Source organism: Amblyomma maculatum, chromosome 2 (assembly GCF_055883805.1).
Source record: "Amblyomma maculatum isolate TAMU_Amacu chromosome 2, ASM5588380v1, whole genome shotgun sequence".
In the NCBI taxonomy this organism is placed as follows: Eukaryota; Metazoa; Arthropoda; class Arachnida; order Ixodida; family Ixodidae; genus Amblyomma; species Amblyomma maculatum.
The window spans coordinates 119487178-119504989 of NC_139345.1; the positions used below are offsets into that span (position 1 = coordinate 119487178).

A 17812-nucleotide genomic window follows, 5' to 3' on the forward strand; every position below is an offset into this window, starting at 1 on the left:
CCATTTATTTTTTTAATAATAATCATTATTATTATTATTATTATTATTATTATTATTATTATTATTATTATTATTATTATTATTATTGGTTCATAGGAAAGGAAAGGCACAGCATCTGTCACACTTGTCCTGTGGACACCTGAACCGCGCCGGAAGGGGAGGGAGGGAGGTGGGGCAGTTCCTGGCCCTACGGGGCTGGGACGGTACGCTAACTCCGCTTGCGGCGGGGGCTAGCCAGCCACCGAATTTGTGTCTGTTCTAGGCCGTCATTGCACCAGCCACCGTTTCGGTGGTGGACGACGGCTGTTGTTGCAGCGCGCGTCTTTCTTCTCCCTCTTCCTTTTCTTTCTTTCTCTATTTTCTCCTGTCTGCACGAGGCAGCGAAGGTGGCTCAGCTACAGAGCCAGTAGCCGGCCCGTGCATTTTCTTTTCCCTTCTTCCTACAGCCGCAACAACAACCGAATTTGAATCTGTTGTAGGCCGTCATTGCGCCCGCCACCGCTTAGGTGGTGGACGACGGCTGTTGCGGAGCGCGTCTTTCTCTCCCTCTTCTTTTTCTTTTTTCTCTACTTTATCTTTTCTGTCTGCACGAGGCAGCGGAGGGCCCCGCCGGGGTGGTGCAGTGGTAAGACACCAGACTACTGTGCCGGAGTACCCGGGTTCGAACCCGACCTCGGCGGCTGCGTTTCGATGGAGGCGAAACGAAGAGGCGTCCGTGTGCTGTGCGATGTCAGCGCACGTTAAAGATCCCCAGGTGGTCGAAATTACTCCGTAGCCCTTCACTACGGCTCCTCTTTCTCTCCTTCCAATTTCACCCCTACCTTCTTCCCTTCCCTTACGGCGCGGTTGCGGTGTCCACAGAAAACAAGTGAGACAGTTACCGCGCCTTACCCTTCCTATAAATAAATCAGAGGCAACGGAGGGAAGGGTGGCAGTTCCAGGCCCTAGGGGGCTGGGACGGTAGGTCAACGCCGCTTGCGGCGGGGGCTAGCCAGCCACTGATTTTTATCTGTTGTAGGCCGTCATTGCACCCGCCACCGCTTCGGTGGTGGTGGACGACGGCTGTTGTTGCGGCGCGCGTCTCTCTCCCTCTTCTTTTCTTTCTTGTCTGTTTTCTCTCCTGTCCGCCCCGCCTGGGTGGTGCAGTGGTAAGACGCCAGACTACTGTGCCGGACCTCGAGCCCGACCTCGGCGGCTGCGTTTCGATGGAGGCGAAGCGAAGAGGCGTCCATGTGCTGTGCGATGACAGCGCACGTTAAAGATCCCCAGGCGATCGAAAATGCTCCGTAGCTCTGAACTACGGCTCCTCCTTCTCTCTTTCCACCTTCACTCCCACCTTCCTCCCTTCCCTTACGGCGCGGTTATGGTGTCCACAGAAAATAAGAGACAGTTACCGCGCCTTTCCCTTCCTATAAATCAATCTCTTCTGTCCGCACGAGGCAGCGGAGGTGGCTCAGCTACAGAACCAGTAGCAGGCCCGTGCATTTTAACGCGGTAGCGTTAAGGAGCTCGTGTCGCAGAAAAGCCGGTGTCGTCGGCGTCCATGAGCGATAAATCCCGGCATGCACTTCATAAATAAACATGCACTTCATAAATAAAAAGCAAGTTCCAAGATGGGCTGGGTGGGAATCGAGCCAGGGTCTCCGGAGTGTGAGACGGAGACGCTACCACTCAGCCACGAGTTTTTTTTTTCTTTATTGCCTGTTTTGAGTACACATCAATTCAAAAAGGATCCACAATAATGGTAAAACTCGCAACAACCAGACTTCGGCTGTCACGAAAGGTTTAAAATTTTTTGAGGACAGCCAGTTCATCGAGCACACTGATCCAGTCAGGTGGATCAGAAAGCACCCGATACGTTTCTCTAAGGAGCAGCACACTCTCGATAAAGTTCTCGCGTACAGAACGCGTGTTGGCATCTGCATGTTGCACTCAGCCACGAGTTCGATGCTTGAAAGCGGTACAAAAGCGCTTCTAGTGAATGCGGTGTTGCCGTAGAAACATGCCGTAGAACGTTATACTGCAGTGTATATCGGTAATTATGAGCATGTTACTTACAGAAGTCGCAGTTACACGGGTAAATGTAATTTGGTTCACATGAAGCGAAAGGCGCAGTAACTGTCACACTTGCTTTGTGGACACCCGAACCGCGCCGTAAGGGAAGAAAGGAGGGTAGGAATGAAAGTGGAAAGAGAGAAAGAGGAGCCGTAGTGGAGGGCTACGCAGTAATTTCGACCACCTGGGGATCTTTAACGTGCGCTGACATCGCACAGCACACGGACATCACTTCGTTTCGCCTCCATCGAAACGCAGCCGCCGTGGTCGGGTTCGAACCCGGGAACTCCGGCACAGTAGTCGGGCGTCTTAGCGAAGTACGTTTCCGCTACATTTCTTCTGCAGTCTGCGCACATGCAGAGCCATCTTGCGGCAAACACAGATGAACCCCTCCTCGCAATGTGCGGCGCTGCCCCGACACGTGGCGCGCCACTCGCCCCTGATGTTTCGCCGTGCACCCTCACAGGTTGTAGAATCAAGCGTCTTTCCTTTCTTTAGATCACTATCTTCGCTCACCCGCTTCTCCCCTTCGGGCCGCGCTGGTACCGGTGCGAGGATGCCCCAATACCCTTGCGTTTACTAGTAAAGTTTTCTCGACGAGGTGCAATAACGCTATCGCGTTAAAATAAATTGGTTCACAGGAAGGGAAAGGCGCAGTAACTGTCACACTTGCTCTGTGGACACCCGAACCGCGCCGTAAGGGAAGGGAGGAGGGTGGGAATGAAAGTGGAAAGAGAGAAAGAGGAGCCGTAGTGGAGGGCTACGGAGTAATTTCGACCACCTGGGGATCTTTAACGTGCGCTGACATCGCACAGCACACGACGCCTCTTCGTTTCGCCTCCATCGAAACGCAGCCGCCGCGGTCGGGTTCGAACCCGGGAACTCCGGCACAGTAGTCGGGCGTCTTACCACTGCACCACCCCGGCGGGGCCGCTATCGCGTTCCACTCTTGAAGGCGAAGCTTAAGCGTCCTCCAAATTTTTCTTTTCTTTCTTCCTACAGCCACAACAAAAGCAACAGCCTCTTCGTTTCGCCCCCATGGAAACGCAGCCGCCGGCGGCCGGGAGTAGTCGGGCACCTTAACCACTGCACCACCGCGGCGGGGCATTTATTTTATTAACGAGCCGAGCTTCTTTTTTAGGCATAGGCGAGACAGAATCATCACTCAAGACATAAAATAAATTTTGCGCTCATTGATGCTGATGTAGGTGAGGTAAGCACAACGCGCTGTTTACGATTAACGAGCACACGACGAGCGAGAGGTCCAGCATCGAAGCGCGCCGCCACGTTGGCAAGGTAATTCTATAGCACGCGGATCGCGAATGCTAAGCTCGAGAAATAGCGTATAAAAAGCGAACGGACTCTAAGGCTCGATCTGAAATAACTTTTCATAAATGCACACTTCCGCAAATGTCATGCCATATGGCCATTTGATGCGGCACTGCGTTACGTAGCGTCAGAACGTCGCATATCTGCACTCATCGCAGTTTTGGTAGTGCTGAAGAAAGCTTCTGGGATACATAGTATATCAGAGGTAGCCGAATATATACTCTACAACACCTAGCACCCTAAACGCATAGAAATCAGTTTACTAGAATGTCACGACGGCTTAGAGTTCAAGAAACTGAACATAAAATGGATGGAACTTACCTCAACGAGGATGCACTCGCGCTACGCTGATTACAAGGCGAGAATCGTCCCTTCCCTTACAACACCAACACCGCCTACCTTGAGACCTCGTGCGAGCACGTATACAGACCTCGTCTCTCGCATGGGCCGCGCGCTCTCACCCAAATTGCAGAGGTGACTTTACGGATTCGAATACTGGCACCTTCTCAAGCGAAAGGCGCACCGGGTTCCCCTGCAGCGTAACGTGTGGTTGCACCGTTGCACAGCTGCGCTTGTCACTCGAGCCAGCCTTTATTTCCGCTCGTTTTGCAGAAAGGCAACGCATTCGCATGCTCAGTGTGCGTACCAACTGATTTACCCTGCCTTTTGCCACTATCAGCTACCAGAACCCAGCCGTTTGTCCAAGTCACAGAGCATGCACTGGATGTAGTACTCTATCGTTAGTATACTCCATTCTTGAAGGCTGTCGAGTGCCTCTTTTCCTATGATTTTGCAAGAAAACGTGCCAATATCTCTGAAGTAGGTGTCTCATGATGTTTTGCAGAAATACCTACACCTCGTACACGGTACTACAATGCTCTAGAATATGCTTGAGCACTGTAACGGTACACACCGAGCGAAGAGGCTGGTGCATGTCTGCCTGCGCGCGCGCTTTTGTGTGTGTGTGTGTGTGTGTGTGTGTGTGTGTGTGTGTGTGTGTGTGTGTGTGTGTGTGTATGTGTGTGTGTGTGTGTGTGTGTGTGTGTGCGTGTGTGTGTGTGTGTGTGTGTGTGCGTGCGTGCGTGCGTGTGTGTGTGTGTGTGTGTGTGAGTGAGTGAGTGAGTGAGTGAGTGAGTGAGTGAGTGAGTGAGTGAGTGAGTGAGTGAGTGAGTGAGTGAGAGGGGGGGGGGGGCATCGCACCGGATGCGCTAATTTTCGTGACGCCGTAGACGTCGGTGCGTAAATCCAATCACAGGATTTTGTTTTGGCGTGACCTAAATTGGCTGTGCCCAATGAAGGATGCGATGAAGGTTGCAAACCTCACTTTCTGAATTGAAGTTAATTCCATAAAGTTGCCGCTTCGATTCTCCCGAGATGTAGGCGTTGCGGGAACTTGACCTGTTTGACCATGACGCCTGCCCTCCTCGAGCGAGAAAATTCCCATGGGAAAATTATGGTTGCTGGAAAACCACTTAGGATCACGTTTTCTTTTATTGGCAAAGAAATCTCGTGGAACGAAACGCACTGCGCAGAAAGGACTGCTATCTCTTTCCTCCGAAGAGGCGTCCGTGTGCTGTGCGATGTCAGAGCACGTTAAGATCCCCAGGTGGTCGAAATTACTCCGTAGCCCTCCACTACGGCTCCTCTTTCTCTCTTTCCACTTTCACTCCCACCCTCCTCCCTTCCCTTACGGCACGGTTCAGGTGTCCACAGAAAACAAGTGAGACATTTACCTTTCCCTTCCTATAAATCAATCAATCAATCTCTTTCCTCAAACTGCTAATAACTGTTGCCCACCCCTCCCTTGAAATGTCGAGGATTAGTGCTGCTCCGTTGACTGGATAAGTTACCCGCCGCAGTGGCTCAGCAGATAAGACGCTCGGCTACTGAATCGGAGTACCCGGGTTTGAACCTTACCGCTGGCGGCCGCGTTTCGACGGAGCGAAACGCAAAGGCGTTCGTGTGCTGTGATATGTCAGTGCACGTCAGCTGGTCGAAATTACTCCTTAGCCCACTGCTATGGCAACCCTTTCTTTCTCTTTCTCCTTTCAATCCCATTCCTACCTTACCTTATAACGCGGTTCAGGCGTTCACGGAGATGTGTGAAAGATACTGCAGCACCTTTCCTCTTATATGGACAAATTTAGATTGAGAAAAATAAATAAGCGATAACAAGTCACCAATTTAGACAGGCATTCGCATATCATTTCCGTAAACGGGAGGATGTTCCCCAAAATTCGTCTGAGCGAATATGCCAGGGAGGAGCACACTCGTAATAATAAGGGAGAAATAATTCATTGGAATCCAGCCGAACGTAGCCACGTGGCTACAATGGGCAGCTGTGGAGTTTGCACAGAAACTTCGTCGCTGCAGGAAAATTTGTCCCGGTCCAGTGGCCAGTACGAAAAGCGACACCGGGACAATACCAACGCTGTATCCGAATTCCACATTAGGTACGCCGTGACGGTATCTACCTGTAGCCAGAAGGCCATGGCTTCCATGGGGCGTACGCATGCTTCGCGCGTGAAGCAACAAGTGATTCGGCGAATGAGTCAAATGCCGGGCGAACGCCTCCGCAGTCGCATATGGCGCTTTAGATGTAGTTATTAGACCTTCCTCAGCGACCAAAACTTTGGCAGCGACGGCGTAGGGCTCAACGAAGCTACAGTGAAGATGGGCTAGCAAACAAGCAGCGCGTGTAGTCACAATAGTACAAAAGTAAAAAAAGAAGAAAAAAGAAAAAAAAACAGGTCAGCCGCATTACGCTATGAGCAACTCCGCCTTCTCATCAACCCCGCTGCGGTGGCTCCGCGGTTATGGCGGTCGACTACTAAACCCACTGGTGCCGGATCAAATCCAGGCAGCGGCGGTCGGTTTTCGATAGAGCAAGGCGCCTGTGGTCAAAATTCCCGGAGCCCTCTGCTACGGCATCCTTCATAGAATCGCTTTGGGACGTTAAACATATATAAACCAAACCTCTAAACCAGCCTTATCATCAAGATCTGATCTATACCTATAAAGAAATTGTGCAAGTATACGACAAAAGATGAACAGGCAAGCCTTTCGATAAAGCTAAACACACACACACACACACACACACACACACACACACACACACACACACACACACACACACACACACACACACACACACACACACACACACACACACACACACACACACACACACACACACACACACACACACACACACACACACACACACACACACACACACACACACACACACACGCTCGCTTCTTTAGCTGCTTGTGCAGTTCCCTCTCACATGAACGACGGCGCGACAACGCACTCCCCTCCCTCTCAAATAAAAGTATAACGAAGAGTTACGTGTACACTATCGCAAAATAGAGGGCGCGCAGCGGTCGGCACAGGTACTAGACATATCGCGCATAAGAATCCAATCTCTGTATACTCACGGGCGTCTTCTACGTTTCGCCCTTCTCGAAATGTAGTCGCCGTGACGCTTCCCGTGATGACGCGAACTTGTGCACAACGGCTGAACGGCGCAGCTGTGTAAGGCACGGGCATCGCGACGAGCATTAGCACGAACAAAAGCTCACGCTGTCTTGTCAGCGTTGGAAAAGCGCGTCGCGAGCCGCTCGCTCCGGAAGCGACAGGGTCGTCCTCGCGGAGAGAGCGCGCAAGGGACGCGCGCCCGCCCGACACACGGCACCCGGCCGTATCGATCAACACAGCCAGCTGGAACACCGCCCTGCAGAGCGATGCCCCCAATACTTCCGGCTCAAAACGGAGATTCTTTGTGCACTCATTGCTAGATGAGTCAAAACCACACGTTTACTTTGGAACTGCCCACTGGAAGATGGACAAAAGTGAGTCTGAAATCTCACCTTATCTTTCAGCCATTCGCAATCGCCCTGCTGCGGCAGCTGACCTTTGCAGTAGCCGTTAGTCTACAGCCATCTCTCTATCTATATCAGCGTATCTCCAGATCTGGCGAAGTGGACGTCACTGCCGGCCACTCAGCGGCTCGATGAATGCAAGGAATCGGCAAACCCTCGCTACAGACGCGGTAAATGTGATGTGACCCCAATCAAGCAGCCATCGTCGGAGCCGCATGTATGACGCGGCAAAAAGAAAAAAAAATTAAAAGAACTTTGGACCGGAAAAAAGGCCGGTCCAAAGCTGTCACGCAACTGCGACGACTGTGACTCGTAAAGCTTAACGACGTACCACATGTGTAGACTGCGACCGTCCACACTGCGTGATCATAGAGCGAAACAACGGTGAGCTCTCAGCCGTATACGGCCAGGAAGAGGCTCTGCAGCCGGGCGAGAAATGCCGCTTTCACCGCGTATTGTGAGCTAATGGTGTATTCCAATGGGCGATAGCCCTCAGAATTCGCTAAGAAGCAAGGCTAGTCCAGGAACCATATACCGTCTCGTTCCAATCAGAACTCCGGAAAGGAATCCAAATCGTCCACTGAAGCATGCTTTTTAGTTTAGCGGCAAAAGAAAACTTGCTCCGGATCGCTAACACTTCGCCACTGACTGGGGCTCACGATTGCAACAAGCAATCGGCAAAGTGCTCAAAATACGCTCCTCACGAAAGCGTTCTCACTTCGCCAACTTCTATCAGGCAACTTGATCGCACAAGCAATTCGTCGGCGACGTCGTGTCAACGGACTTCACACTCGCAACTAATCCAAAGTATGCGGTAGACAATTGTTCTGGCAGAGGCACACCGATCTGCATGGAGTTTAGCAAGCCGCGCAATGAGTAAGCAATGCATATGCATGCATGCGTTTCCTTGACCACAAGAAAAATCACAATGAAACTGCAAGAAGAAACGGAAACGTCATGCAAGCCAATAAACGCGCAGGTGCAAAACAAACGCAATAACACAGACTCTCGCCATTTAACACTCAAACGCGAACCCATCGTCACCCACTATAGCAAGCATCATCAAACCCGTTATGCGCTGAATTATCATTTGTATTGCACGATGATGGTCTAAATTAATCAAGAGCCTCTTCACTGCGCGGCGTCTCTCATACACCTCATGTGTCGTTCAGGGACGTTGAACAGCGTAATTTAGAGTTAAAACCAGTTCCGATTTCGCGAACCAACGTTGATCGCTCGCCGTGCGATGGCATCGTGCGATGAGCTGAGCGCCGCCAAAGCACCGCCGTTCATCGCGCCGCTCAGGTTCTGTGTTTGTAGAAAACCGCGGTCATTGCACAAAAGCAGCTCGCGCGAGAGAGAGAAAGCACTTTATTAGAGTATGGATAATCGGGTGAGACGCAGATCCCCCTTTCATCGTCTATCTCCCCTCTGGACGTCGGCCGGAGTCAGTTGGCTTTCTAAACAGTCGCCGAGGACTGTGCGGGTACGTAGTTTCCGCTCTGGCTCTTTTTTTTTTCTTTTTTTTTGCGAGTTTTTTGTTTCCCCATGGCCGGACTCGAGCGGCGGCTCGCCGCCGTCGCTGGAGTCCGGCCGTGGTTTTCCTCGCACTGTTTAGCGAATAACCTGCAGACGCTCGCTTCGTCTGGAGCGCGCATACGAGAGCATCGAGATAGTTTAGTGAAGGCTTGATAATATAATAAAGGACAAGAAAGGCTGCTGTTGCTCGATATTGCTAATAAGTATCGAGAGAAGCGGGAGAAGTCACTTCTCACAAGTCTCTGTGCATATATACTAGGTGTGGCACCACTGCTCTGTGACTAATGGGATGCGTCACCAAGAAGCCCTGTGATCAGTGTTTTTATTGTACTTGTTAAAAAGTATGTACTCGCGTAACTACATTTCCCTTGACCGAAAAAAGAGGAGGCGCTAACAGAACATAACAATAAAGACGCGCCGCTCCTCCCCGTAGTTTCGTGCGGGTGCGCCAGCGGTAAACGAAAGGCGATAGCGTCGTCATAGCGCGACGCTTGGTTAGGGAACACCGCCCTTGCTGGGGCAGCGCCTCGTTTTGCCTCACCGCCGCAGCCGCCACCGCATACAATGAGAGCATCCGACTTCTTCTGATCGAATCAGGCAAGTACCCCAAACAAATTTTGTATTACAAAATACTAACGACAAAATGGAATTTATGTGCGAAATTTAAGCTGCGAGGATTGCGCGGTTTAGCTGCGAGAAGCATTATACAGCGCGCTGGTAATTGTGCAAGACGCCGTATACAGCGGGGCACGAACTGCATGGGTTCGCAAATACGTAGTACGTTTTTTGTTAGGCCTGCAAGACCCGACATTAAGAACGTCCACTAGCGTATATAGAGCTCGTTCGGTCGAAAATCTATCGCCGTACCACAGTTATTATTATTATTATTATTATTATTATTATTATTATTATTATTATTATTATTATTATTATTATTATTATTATTAATAATAATAATAATAATAATTGGTTCACAGGAAGGGAAGGGCGCAGTATCTGTCCCACTAATTTCTGTGGACACCTGACCGCGAAGGTGGGAGTGAAAGTGTAAAGAGAAAAGAGCGTAGCGGAGGGCTCCGACCTAGGGATCTTTACCGTGCGCTGACATCGCACAGCACATGGACGCCTCTTCGTTTCGCCTCCACCGAAACGCAGCTGCCGGCGGTTGGGATCGAACCCGGTACTCCTGCACAGTAGTCGGGCATCTTAACCACTGCACCACCGCAGCGGGGTCCATACCCCAGTTTCGGTTCGAGTTTTGTTGACTGTCAATAGGTTTATAGGAAAGGAAAGGTACAGTATCCGACATGCTTTTCGGTGGACACCTAAACCGCACCGTAAGCGAAGAAAAGTGGGAGTGAACGAAGGGCTGCCGTAGTGGAGGGCTCCGGAGTATTTTTGACCACCTAGGTATCTTTAACATGAACTGACATCTCACAGCACACGGACTACTCTCCGTTTCGCCTCCTATAGAAACGCAGCCGCCGGCGGTCGGGTTCGAACCCGGGTACATTGAGCCTCCGCGGCGTAGCCGGGTTTTGTCGGAAGTGTTTGGAACGTGCTAAGAGGGCTATAGTTGAGAGGGTGTCTCATTCACACTGGCGACTCCTGAAGGTCGCGAGACCATTTCGTCGACTCGCGACAAGCGACGATCTATACCGAGTGTTCATACCTGCATGCGACTATATATACCTTCACGACAACCCTCTCTCCGAACGATATTTGAACGAAGAGCCGACTTTTGCACCTTCTCGCGGCCCCTTTCGTCTGCTACAACGCTCGGGGTAAATCAGCTCAGACTCCTTTGAGGTATGAATATGTGCAAATATTTCAGCGAGGAAGATCTTACGGTTATGCCCATGTGCAGTGCTGTTTCGGCAGCCAAAAGAGCTCTATTTCGACGAATAAGGAAGCGGCGGTGGTGGGCGTGCGGATCGCGAAGTAGCAGATCACGAAACGTCACATACCCTAGTTTCGAGCGCTTTACGAAGAATACGGATACAAACGCCAGCGAGAGCGCTCCATCCTCATTGTGATCCTTGATACATGCACGCCCAATAACTGCGTGCGCAGCAGGTCGTGCACACGCGCGCATGCACTATTGAATTTTCCCGCCTTATCTGAAGGAGACGGAAGCTCCGCGGTTTGGATGAGGAGCTCTGCTACTTGAAGTCGCGTCGCAAGAAATCGGTCAGTGAGCGACACCCTCAAAGGATTACTGGCGACTTGTTCGGGTCTCCCCCTCCGTGACGAATTCAGTAGCGCGACTTCCGCGGGTCGCCCGTTCACACTTGCTACTCACGGGGATCGTGAGACCGTTTTGGTCGAAAAGCAACTGTCGCAAACGGTCGCATTGGTCGAAAAGCGACAGTCGCAGGCCGCTCAACCACTGCTCCGTTTTCCAGCTTTGCTACTGCTAGCTAGTCGCAAACCGGCAAACAATCAGCGGTTCAGCTGAGGTGAACGTAAGTTAGCTTTACTGTATGTGAACAGTCAGGATAGGCAAAATCTGGAAAGCGACCCGCAGGTCATATTTGCGAGTGTGAACATCGGTCGAGCTGCACGGCTCTCTGGTCGCATGCGACAGCCCGTCGCGCACACCCTTCGCGACTCGCAAGTGTGAATAGACAGGCTTTACAGCGCGGTTTAGGTATCCACAGAGAACATGTGACCGATACTGGGCCTTTATTTTCCCGTAAACCAATTTACAAATAAGTTCTAGGTGTCCGCCGAAAACCGAGACAAATAAAACACCTTTCTTTCCCCAAAAGCCAACTTAAACAAGAAATATTTTAAAATCGCAGAATGAATAGGCGGTGTTAAAAGCGCTATATAGCGTTTACTTTTACGGCGAAACCTGAGCGGACCTTCTTCTTTTTTTTTTCTTTTTTTTTTTTTTAGAGCGCAGCTCTTTGGCGCCTGTTCCTGGGTTCCCCGTCGGCGTCGCCGTCGGCCTCGTAACCAGCTCCGCCCCCCTCTTCCTGCGTGGCGCCGACCGCGCGTGTTATCTGATTGCTTCGCGCGCTCCCCCGTTCGCCGCTGCTTATACCTCCCGCCCCCCTTCCCCGCTCTTCCTGCGGGTGCTCTCCGGTTGCCGATCACGGTGTGTGCATCCCAATCTTTACTCGCTAGCGGCGCCGGCGGCATCAGTCAGTCGCTGCTATCTGTTCGTCACGCAACGCTGCCTCCCGCAACCTCCCGATAACTTAATTGCTCTCTTCATTTCTGTTAGTGGAGTGTTTCTTGAAGGAATACCTGTGAAAAATTAAAAAAAAAGTTGTCTGTAATTGTACATACGCGTCTGCTCGAAATATTTGCCTCAATCTATCGAAAAGGTGGAACAGCTGATGAGCTGCGCTCAAATTTCGCATTAAGAAGTAACATATTCGCCGCCAATTTTTCCAATAACTTTGTTCCACTAGCCTTGATGAAAGAAGACCTCTTTTGCTCCCTCATGCAGGCAGATATTTACAATCGTGGTAAACCGACAGACTCGGTGGAGACATACAATATATCTCCGCAACGGCTTCTCGCCTTTTCACCTCAAAGCGTCGATCGAGGCGTATATTGTCGCGGTCGAGACGCGACGCGATACCCCTACGCCATTCCCACCGCAAGGAAACGGGTCCGTGTCCATGACCCAGATATGTCATCACGAGCACGTGAGTTAGTTCGGAAGGGGTGCATTCGAACGCAATTCCCCCATCAACCCATATCGCAAAGAGGACTCATGTTTCAAGCACGAATCGCGCGAGAGACAGGATATACGTTCTGTTAATTGGAGCGAAAAACAACGAGCGCGAAACGAGCAATCGCACGGCGCTTCAGAGGCTCCTTCGGAATGCTCCTTCGTGCTTTACACGTGCTCCGCAGTTACGGGTTCCGCCGACGTAAATGCGCACAACCGCCGCCATTCAGCTAATCAGAGATTCCCGAGCAGTGCTATAACTGCATGCCTTCTAAAGCATGTTCGTGAGAATTCGCAACACCATTTCGAATCCGATTTCCTATAATATACCTCAGATGGCGTCAACTACCATCCCTGTCCATTGAATCTAAAACAGCCCCGTCCTGATCTAACCCGGCAGTTCAGCTTGGATAACGTTCTCGGAACAGTGGACCGGTTTGAAGCGAAGCTTCCACTGGGCAACGACGTTTCACCAGGTGTATACCTGAGCATGACACTTTGCTGGCCGCCTCTTTCATATCCACTGTCTCCCGCGCAGCGCGCAGTGCACCACAGCTGGCCCGCAGCCTCGACACATGCGCGCAGGCGACGAAAATCAAGGGAACAACGACCGACGAATTCAGTCCCCGAGTCGCTAACAGCAGTCGCGCGGTGGCTGCATGGGAACAGGATGCGAGACGTTCGGCGGGAACACGATGAAAGTTCATGAGGTGGGTTCCTCGCCTGGAATAACTTAAAATGGAATACGCGTGCAGGAAATGTCGATGCTACAAACTTTACATAGTAGTGTTACATAGTGATGTTACATAGCGTTTCCGGATAAGATGGACCAAGGTTAAAAGAAAAACTTTAGCGTTCTTCTCAACTCAAATCAAGTTAGTGTTATTTTGAATTATAAGCGCCTACCTACATTAAATAATAAACCTTTTTTAAAACATCGATCGCTCTAAGCGCTCAGGTGTGAATCGAAAAGTTGTCCAGCGCCAAGAAAATAGTCCAACCCAGGTGTTTTCGACGAGATCGCCACAGCGCAGCCTCCGTTTTTATCCGGCAAATACAGAAGCCTGCGAAGTTTAAAAAGATACCACGTGATGGCGCGCTCAGTACGTCCGAATTAGTCCCAATGCGCCGCGATTAAAGCGCTCTCATACGCGGTTAAGTAAAGCGCTTCCAGATTGGCGTATCTTCTGTGATGTTCACAACAGGGATTCGCCCGCCCCAGTGGTACAGCGGTTAAGGCGCTCGACTGTTGTGCCCAAAGATACGGGATCGAATCCCGCGGCCGCTTTTCGATGGAGGCGAAAAGCAAGGCGCCCGTATGCTGTGCGATGTCAGTGCACGTTAAAGAACCCCAGGCGGTCGAAATTTCCGAAGCCCTCCAGTCTCTTATAGCTTGAGGCACTTGAGGACGTTTAAACCCCTTAAACTTAATCGTGATTCGTGACAACAGGGCTTCGCATTTCCGTTGTGTCGGAGATAAGCGCCAGAGATGCAGCAGATGCGCCGGAAAAACACGCGCTTTCAGCAGTCCTTGCCACTTCCTTCGCGACAGCAGCAGAAAAGCGAAGCTCTATCGTGAATAGCGTATAGCGTATTGTTACCAAGTCGCTGGTGAGAGCACTGTAATCGCGGAGCATGGGCACACGGAGCCCCGCTGTCACCTGGGCCGGCTTGCACGATAAAGTCCGAGCTAAGTCCAGACTTAAATGGTGTCTTTAGAAAGACCAAGCTTATTTAAGACGGCTCGTGTTCCGAACGTCGAACGCTTCGGGTTCATGTTCACCAGAGTGGCTTCCCAGAATGGTCTCAGCAACCACTTGGGGCATTTTTCCTCGTAACACAATCTTAAGCCGCAAAAAGCAATGGCACGGATTTTACACAACGCAAAATTGACGGAATGTGTACATTTTACGACAGGGACAGTGCCAGCGCATCCCTGTATTCCCCTAATTTCTCTACTTAGACACCTGGCGTCCTTGTGTCTTAACCAAGACAGCACTAGAGTCGTAATCATACAAGCGACTTATTCAAATCAGGACTGAAGCCCAGTCTTGGCTCCATGGTCTTAAGCGGCCATGCTAGTGGCCTATTCTTTAGACTCCAGTTAAGTCTGGACTTAGCTAAGACAGTCGTAAGATTGTTTTGTGCAAGCGGGCCTTGCACGATAAAGTCCCAGCTAAGTCCAGACTTAAATGGTGTCTTTAGAAAGACCAAGCTTATTTAAGACGGCTCGTGTTCCGAACGTCGAACGCTTCGGGTTCATGTTCACCAGAGTGGCTTACCAGAACGGCCTCAACAACCACTTGGGGCATTTTTCCTCGTAACACAATCTTATGCCGCAAAAAGCAATGGCACGGATTTTACACAACGCAAAATTGACGGAATGTGTACATCTTAAAGCAGGGACAGTGCCAGAGCATCCCTGTATTTCCCTAATTTCTTTCCTTAGACACCTGGCGTCCTTGCGTCTTAACCAAGACAGCACTAGAGTCGTAATCATACGAGCGACCAAGTCAGGACTGAAGCCTCTTTACTCCAGTCTTAAGCCGCCATGCTAGTGGCCTATTCTTTAGACTCCAGTTAAGTCTGGACTTAGCTAAGACAGTCTTAAGATTGTTTTGTGCAAGCGGGCCCAGGAGTGCTAAATCCGCTACATATACACCGCCTCGCACGGGTTCTGGACGGTCACGCCATGGGAACACCGGCATGCCAGGAAATCAGCCGTTATAACACGATCGCTCTGCACATACACGCCTCTCATCCTCCTCCAGGTCCAGTGGATGAAAATAAGCTGCCAGCTTCTACTACGCACGCGGACTTCATGTTAGCCATGGGCGCAAGCGGACAGATGCCAGCAGCTGTCCAGCGTATACACTTGCCGCGCTTACCTCTTCGCAGGCGCGGTTGGCTCTTCGCGGAACCAGATCACGCTTGAGTCATCCGCATCCGTTTGTCGTCAACTGCCTGAAGGGCACTCTATACGCCATGTGTATATTGTGGTGGTGATGACGACGACGATTTGTTATGACCATGCCCTATATGAAGTGGGTGGGCGCCTTCGAGAGATGCGCCTCATCGTCCTATAGGCTGGATATCGAGGTACCTGAAATGACGCAGATCTGAGAATCGTCGCTTTAAGCAAGAGCAGCAAGAGCTTCTTTCGAGCCCCTACGCACTTTTCTTCTTTATACGCTTGGGCCATTGGGCCGCAAATCCCAACGTTTCGCGGTGCGGCCGGGAAAAATCTGCGAACAGCCACCACGTTGGCATCACGCCAGGCGCTGTTGCGGTCTGCAACACTACACGAGTTGGTCGAGACCAGCCTTCACCAGTTTGCGAAGTGGGGCAAACGGAGCGAGTATATAGCTATAAAACGAGATATATATGGAACCCGAGTATAGGCCAGAGTGCTTTAGTCAAGAATGAGGGCTAACTCATGCATAAAATGGGAGTCGATGCACGGATACAGTTCGGAGAGCTCGAAAGGCTTTCGAAACTTGGAAGCAGGCTGGTGCCGATTACCTTCAGATGCTGCAGAGAAAAAAAAAAAAAAAAAAGAAAAAAAAAAAAAACGCAATTGAAGTTTAACAAGCCTCGTTAGAGAAATGTCGCGTGTGGATGTGATAGTACTCAACTCGGTGCCATATTCGACGTGGCTCCGCAATCCTTGATGTGCTTTAATTTTAGTTGCAAATTGTTAACGGTCACTTGGCGATCTAATAATCACGCTACTGCTATGCGCCACCCCCACTGATAAAAAATTACCATCCGATTATGAAACAACAGCTTAAACTTGAGCTTCGTTGGCAACCGGCTTTCTTCCTTTGAATATGAGAAGTTTGTGCGAGCTATAATCGAACACTAGCGGACCAGGACGGCTCTTCAACACCTCCGCACGCAGATCCCCGTCGGCGTACAACGCGGAGCGTATTTAAAATTACCTGATTGTTTTTGTTTTTTCCCTTCCGAAGTACCTCTTCACCGTATATGCACAGCCAAGTGCGGCTGAAAATTACACTTTTTGCGTCATCACCGCCACTATCTTTAAGCTGACTACACCCACTGCAAAGCAGGGGCCCCTTCTGTATCCCTCCACTTAACCCCTTCCTGCGCCAGATATATGTTTCCATCTAATCGCCGCAAAGTTCCTAATCTCATTCGTCCCCTATGGCTTTCTGCCGCCACTGAAATGCTTCACTTCCCTTGGAATCCAGTCTCTTAACCTTAGAGCTCATCGGTTACTTTGTCTTGTCCTGCAGGCCTATTTCTTCTTGATTTCGACTACTATAGCATATCATTAACTCGCGTTCGTTTCATGACCCACTCTGCAGCACGTTTCCTGTCTCTTAACGCTGCACGTGATTTTGGACGAGATTTTGGACGGAGAAAAGTGTGAAACGTTTCCTATAAACTAGCGGACGCTATAACTAACATAACGCACATAACATAACGTAGATATTGAGTGAGACAGAAAAGAAGAACAGAGATACAAAATGCAATACGCATGAGACAGCAGAGAAACAAGGGGGCACTGTTAACGATAGAGTGCCACGGGATCCAGGCGCGCGCTACCGGTATACCAGCAACTTGCCCAGAACATGCGCTCAGTTCTGAAGCCTGCGTCACTTCCGCAGGGTTGAAGACTGGGCAAGTTCCGCAGGGCATGTGCCTGCGTGCGTGCGTGCGTGCGCGCCGTGCGCGCTTGGCCGCGGCGGCCTAATTTCGACGGAGGTGAAAAGCAAATGGCGTGTGGGTGCAGGCCGATGTCTTTGCACCTCAAAGGGACAGCGTGGACAAACTGAAGTTGACCAGTTCCGATATTTGGCTTAGTGCATTCTGGAGGCAAAGGCTCCACCTTCACTGAAGGCTAAACTATATTCTATAACATAGGTGAGGCCACACATTAAACACAGTTACCCCTTTTTGGGTGCAAAAAGGGTGCTCCAATTTCCTCGGGCTAAACACCTACGTGAAAAGCGGCGAGAGTTAAGGCACGGCAGTTAACAATCGCGGGTTTCCGGTTGGCTACCCTGCGTTGTGTAAAATGGAAGAGGGGCATATAAGGAAAAGCGAAAAATAAATGCGGCCTGAAAGCCAAAAACCGCTGCACCAGTGTCCCGAGCCAACAGAACCCAGCATCCGCTTTTCGACGCCAAACAAATGAATCTGCACAACGAAGGGTGTTTCACGGTGAAGCAGTGCTGCTCTACCCATTGGGTACGTGCTATAGCCCGGGGACAGCGTTACACCTTTAAGGGTGTAAAAATATTTAGTGTGCAAGAAACGAAACGCAGGATTCGTCATCACGTGTCGACTT

The 17812-nt window shown here is 50.6% G+C and overlaps 1 protein-coding gene across 4 annotated transcripts in view; it reads right to left on the reverse strand.

Moving 5' to 3' along the window:
- LOC146199706 (zinc finger MYND domain-containing protein 11) overlaps nt 1–17812 on the reverse strand; it is a 77966-nt gene that overhangs the window by 53216 nt on the left and 6938 nt on the right. For 2 of the 4 annotated variants that reach the window (XM_084595204.1, XM_084595203.1), the window contains exon 1: nt 6825–6843. The exons of the other annotated variants lie outside the window; for them this stretch is intronic. The gene's annotated coding sequence lies outside the window, so the exon portion shown is untranslated. Of the gene's footprint in view, nt 1–6824; nt 6844–17812 lie in introns of those variants that run through there. 4 annotated transcript variants of the gene reach the window in all.